Genomic DNA, 6,775 nt, shown 5'->3' with positions numbered 1-6,775 from the left:
TGAGTAGTTATTGTTGCAAACTCCATTAGAAATTTTAATTGAGATTAGTTTTGGAATAAGGGAAAGGGGAATGTGATTAAAAAAATTGGGTTCAATTTTTCTCATTTGAAATTTCATAAATAAAAAAGAAAATTTCTTCAAACATTTTTTTGAGAGGATTAATATTCAACAGCATAGTGAATTGCTCTAAGAGAAAACAAAAATTTTAAGTTCATTAGAACACATTCATTCTGTGTCAGAAACCTATGCTGTGTCAACTATTTAATCACAATCCAAATTTAGAGCTGAATCCAGCTTGAATGTTGTGTCCATACTTGCCCCAACTGTTCAGGGTTCAACCTCTGCGGTTGTATAAAGCTACGCCCTGCGGAGCATCTGGTTTTTATTTGTTAAAAGAAATGATGGTCTGTCAGTTGACCTGGTGGTTTTGGGGTAAACCATTTTTTTTTTCCTTTGATGAACTACAAATCAGCCTATGACATGGTCCAAGTTTTTATGTGATGGCTAAATTTTTCAAAGATCTGCATGAACACAAAAATATACCATAAGCTATGTGACATGCATTGACTTCTAGTTCAAGATGGAGGATAACATGGATATGACTGTTCTTGTTCTGCTTATGCTGATTACAGGAATTGCTGTTCTTTTCACTATTATGTATTTCATACGTTGGAATAGACTGAAGGACTTTAATGAATCCTTGTTAATAGGAATAAACTGTCTGTTTTTAGATGTTTTTTTTTATTTTCTTATTTATTCATCATCCTTCTGTCTTTTCATTTTGCGTTTATCTTTTCTTTTTTTATAGGCTGCCAAGGAGACTAAAGACGTTGATGGCATCTTTATTTTTGAATCATTTTCCTTGTTCTTTCATAGCTTTTTATTCTGATTTTGAGTTTAGCCAAGCGGCAGCATTTTGTACAGACTTGCGTTTTGATATATTAGAATTTTCAGTTAATGGTTTTCCTTACATTGCATTTTTTTCTTTTCATCAGTTAAGAGTTTTTTTGATTTTATGCCAGATGAATAATTTCGAAATTTACAGGTTTATGTTGAGAGCTTAAGTAGTCTATTCTTCTTTTGATTATTTGAATTATTTGTAATGGAAAAACAAATTTTTTTGACAGTTTTTTTTCATTTTCTTGCACAACTATTGCTTAAAGCTTTTATATATTTTTTCCCTGCTCATCTTTTTTTGTTTTTAGTTTGTTCTTTCTTTTTCAATGTTTTGTTAGTTATTTTATTTTTGATCTATGTCGGTTGTGATTTCAGTCGTGAATAAAGGGTAAGTTAACAATCATTTAGCATTTCAGTTCAATATTCTTATCTACATTTGTACATTGTTTCTGCCATCACTATAAAATGTATTGGTTATACACAAGAGTAAGGGTTTGGTTAGCGTTAAGGTTAGAGCTATGACCATAAGTCCAGCTATAGTTTGATTATATTAATTGTTGGACATGAATGAACATTCATATTTCCGATAATTTCACTTGTAGATAAGTTATGTCACACCGGAGAGGGCAATTTTATCGTGATCTCTGTACAATTTGTTTTATTTGATTTCTAAAGAGACGATACTTTTGACGCCTGCTGCTTAAGCAGGGCTACATAATGGGTTCACTTGCGTCGTCATCACACTTCTCTTATCTGCTCGTCCTCCTTAATGCCTTGACAAAATTTAACAAACTTGCACAGATTGTTCTGCAGGGAATGAAGTTGTGCACTTTCTATTTTTTTTTTTTTATCAGGTTGATTTCTGGGGTTTGTAAAGCTGTTTAGTCCTGAGGCCCCAAAAAGGTGTTTACGGTTACCAGACTGACCCTACCTTGTGTTATCACCCAAATTTCATCAAACATACAATGTTGTCTTTTACTATAAGGACTAACCAAGTTTTTAAATTTATGCTATAAAAAATTCTAATTGTGGTAAAATGAAGGTGGAAAAACCTTTTTCAAGCCAAAAACAACAAAATTTGAAAAAAAGGGAAAAAATTCAGGATTTCGGCAAGCAAAAAAAATTGACATACCGACCATCCTCTATGTTACTCTGTAATTGGAAACACAAAAAAGGCCTAGGAGTTTCGCCATGAATTCAAATTACCTTACAGCTTTTACATTAATGCAAATTTTTGTTTGGCTTTTTTTTTTTTTTTTTGTATCAATGTTTGCTCATGCTCATGCATGGCAATTAGGATAGGCGGGGCTTCTATTTTTCTTTCATTGACGAAATATTAAGGCGAAAACCCGGTTGAAATAGAATAAAAATGAATCGAAGCTCATTAAAAAGTTAATAGAAACTTAAAATAAGTTTTCTTCTCAAATACAAAGTGTTTTATTTAAAAAAAAAAAAAAAAAACATTTGCATTAGTTTTTAATTTATCTATTACATAGTTAAGCAGAACAATTAGATATTAAGGGGGCTCCTGGGTATAAATGATTTTTTTTTCTAATATAGGATTTCGCTATATTTTTTCATAAATGAATTTTTTTTTATCGTATACTTAAAAGAAAAATGAAATAAAAGAATGGGGTCACCATTCATTTAAGCTAAAATCTGCCTCTGGAAAAAGCATACATTTTTGTTAATGTCCTTTTTTTCTGTTGAACTAATAGGAGAAAAAGAGGAAATATCGGAATAAAAAAATAACCTAATATAAGAAATCGCTTAAATTTTACAATAATTTAGTTTATGTACAGCTTATTTGAAAACAATAATAAAAAATATAGGTCACTGATGAGTTAAAAAGATATTTCAAATTTAAGGCCAAAAAATGGCATTTAGCACCAAAGGGAGATAATTTGGAGCTTTTTAAAGTTTTAAAGTCATCTGTGGTCAAACCAAATCTTTTTTTGGGGTTGTTTTTTCTACCATATCATAAAGTAACAACTAATAGTGTAATAAATAAAATTTGTAATGAAAAAATAAAGGTTTAATTTTTTGCTAAAATTTTTGTACCCAGGAGCCTCCTTAAGTCGACGACATGGGTATCTATCAAGTTGGATAAAGAAAATGCATAACCTCCCTTTTTTAAAAATTACCACGGATGTAGAACATATCATTCTATAAGTTCAGTTATATCCGTGTCTACCCTTCCATTATGTGACTAAAGAAAATATTTTAAAAAATGGGTATCGAAAGAGAAAATTGAGTGCACCTTTTTATGTTTGGATGTGTTTGAGATGAATATTTTGTCTTCAAAACGTACAAAGCAAGAGTATTTGATACATCATATCGCTTCATATTCTATCATTTTTATATAGCAAAGCTACGGGGGTTTACTTTATAACATAAAAAAATCACAGTACTAAATGATGAAATATATGGGTCAAATAAAATACCTATCTAATGAATCACAAAATCAGAGTAGGTGTGTTCAAATAGCTATTTTTCCGACGTAGTGGGTATAGTTTCGGTTTGTGCCCTTTGAACTTAAGGACGCTTAACTATGGCAACAGAATACGCATGCTCGAAAATCCTTTCTGTGATTGGACTAAATGCTGTCATGGTGAGTGATTTGGTTGTGTTTGAAAAAACGTCTCGAAAATTATATAGTGATGGAAAGCAAGTTAAAAACTATAAATATTTGAACTAGATCTTACAAAGATTTATATTTTTATTAAAATATTTTTTTCTCCAATAGCTCTTTGCATCCATGACAGCTGTTTATTCAGGACAATTATATAATTTTTAATGTAAACTTTGTTGTACGAACGTACAGTGAAACCTGTCTAAACCGAACCTCTTCAGGACTTCAGATTTTGTTCGGTTTTGGCAGGTATTCGGTTTAATCAGGTTCACAATGCATAAAATGTGATATGATTGGTCTTCAGAACAAGTTTGGTTTAGACAGGTGTCCGGTTTATTCAGGGTTGGTTTAGTCAGGTTTCACTGTACATGACTTTTAGAACGCACCTACGCATGGGAGATTTCCGAGGGGTTTTGGTGAATGTAAACAGAAAGATACTACTTATACTACCAATAGTTTCTAGCTTTGTTAAACATGAATTAAGTTTAATGTAAACAGTAGTAAATGTATATTTGTTTCTTGTTATTTGCACTGGATTTTTGACAAATAAATTTTTTAGGTGTCATCACAATATTCTTATATATTATTGTCTTAATATAACCAGACTTGGTAAAGAATTTCTTGTAGTTACATTCAGATGGAGATTTTATTAAAGAGGTCCTGCATCATTAAGTCATTGTGCTTCTGAAGGTTATCGAAATGATAGTTTTAAACATATACCGGTACTCAAATTTAAATACGTCAGATATCTTTTTTAAAGATAGTTCTTGTTTTTACTAACAGTACTTGACAACAGTCTTTTAAGTTGGATGATGAAAATGCATATTTAAGAGAAAAAAAAAAATTTTTGACTTCCATTTCTACAATTGTGAAAATGAACTGGGGAGATGATTTTGACGAAATAGAATCCTGCCTGTATTGTATATTTACAGGTAAGGAAACATGTGAGAATATTTCTCATGTGATGTTTTAAAATTTAGTGTCCTAAACCTCAAACGTAACGTCAAATAAAATTGAAGTATGGTGTATAAAAGCTGAAGCCCCGCCTATCTTATTTGCAATGCTTGAGCAAACATTGATACAAACAAAGATTTGTCATGCTAGCATTAATGTAAAAGCTGTAAGATTGTTGGGAATATTTATATTTCAAGAAAATATCGAGGATATCATATGAGTCACTTAAATCTTGTGGTCGCCTAGTAAAAGGATATTGTTACAGATAAATTTAACCAGTGAAGAGAATTTCAATTTTGGATTCATACAGATCTGGTGGTCACATTCATTTTAAAAAATGGAATCATGTCACTTAAATTTTACTGTTGGGCCACTTAAATTTTGGATTCATACAAGTCTGGTGGTCATACAATAAATAGTGTCACTTAAAATTTGGATTCATAAAAGTCTGGTGGTCACATAAAAAATGGATATTTTGTGTCAAATAAATTTTACCAGTAAACTGCTGGGTAACTTAAATTTTGGGTTCATACAAGTTTGGTGTTCAAACAAAAAAATGGATATTGTGTCACATAAATTTTTCCAGTAAACTGCTGGGTAACTTAAATTTTGGATTCATACAAGTTTGGTAGTCACACAAAAAATGGATTATACATGTATGTCACATAAATTTTACCAGTAAACGGCTGGGTCACTTAAATTTTGGATTCATAGAAGTCTGGTGGTCACACAATAAATGAGATATTGCATTTTGTGTCACATAAATTTTGAGTATACAGCTGGGTCACTTAAAATTTGGATTCATAGAAGTCTGGCAGTCACATCAAAAAAGGATATTGTGTCACATAAATTTTACCAGTAAACTGCTGGGTCACTTAAATTTTGGATTCATACAAGTTTGGTATGAACATCATAAAGGATATTGTGTCATAAATTTCACCACTAAACTCCTTTGTCACTCAAATTTTGGATTCATTCAATTCTGGCTGTCACACAATAAGGCCACTGTTTTATATGACTGCAAAAAATTGCGGTCATATTATGCAGGGGTCGAATTTAAGCTTTTTTGTGTACTGGCCAGCCGGACCAGTGCACTGAAAATTCTACTGGTCCTGCAAAAATGACATAAATTTGACAAACTCCAAAATAAATTACAAATGCTTACTTTTATTTGCATGCTGTTGATTACATAACATTATACATTTATCAAAGAAATTTTGATCCTGATTCTGATCAAGTTAATGATATTCTTTATAAAGATTAGGATCAATAACTGTAAAAATGTTAATAGTGTCTTCAACATCATCACTAACTTCACGACGACCATAGGGTACCAAGCTCGGTTGTCTGGAGCTCTGTCCAGAAATGTTCCAGCTGGCAGTGTATCAAATGATCCTATATCTTCAGTGTCAAACATAATCAATAATAAATTCGAAAAAAAAACTTGAACGTAATTTTGATCTTGAAAAGTCCCTTAAGGTTCTGCATTAGCAGAATGTGCTGGAAATGTAACTAAAGAATAACTCAATATCACAAAGTCAGTGGCACCAGCTTTTCTGATTTTTTTTTATTCAAAGTTTAAATGATTTTCCCTGCCTTTCCTCTCCTTTATTCCTGTAGCTTTTTTTTATGTTGCTCAGAATTTGCATGAGCAAGTACTAGTACAGAATCTAATTTAAAACTTAAGATCAAGTTACAAAAATACTTTTTTTATCAAGGTTTGTCACTGCAGATTTTGCACATGTTGTACTATTCATAACATTGCGATCGACGATATTATTGAGCCATTGACGATCTTTCCCAGGACTTTTGATATTTTTATTTTCTTTTGTCAATTGTCATATTATACTTTATTTCTATCCTCCTTTTCTTTGTCATTATATTTTAATTAATTTTTTTCGGCGGTTTAACCGCTTCCAATAAATTTCACATTTTTTGTTGTTATGAGGACGCTCACTCGAGATATTGATGAATTTGATCAATTGTAATACCCCCAGTACCAATACCGTGTAATTGATTTCTCAGGTAATTTGTTTTGTAAACAAACTGACATTGCGATGCAATCAGAGATTTTTATCGACAAATTTCAACTGGTCAGCCGGACCACCAGCTGACAAAATCTACTGGTCCGACGTAAATTCTACTGGTACCGGACCAGCGCTTATTTCAACCCCTGTTATGGTATGATGCTGTCGTCGGCATTGTAGTTGTTGAGCGCTCACAAACATGCACCCCACCACACACTTTATGTGCCTGTCCCAAGTCAGGAGCCTGAAGTCCAATGGTTGTTGT

The sequence above is a fragment of the Mytilus edulis genome, chromosome 13, assembly GCF_963676685.1.
Source record: "Mytilus edulis chromosome 13, xbMytEdul2.2, whole genome shotgun sequence".
NCBI classification, from domain to species: Eukaryota; Metazoa; Mollusca; class Bivalvia; order Mytilida; family Mytilidae; genus Mytilus; species Mytilus edulis.
Note: the sequence above shows the minus strand (reverse complement) of the source record.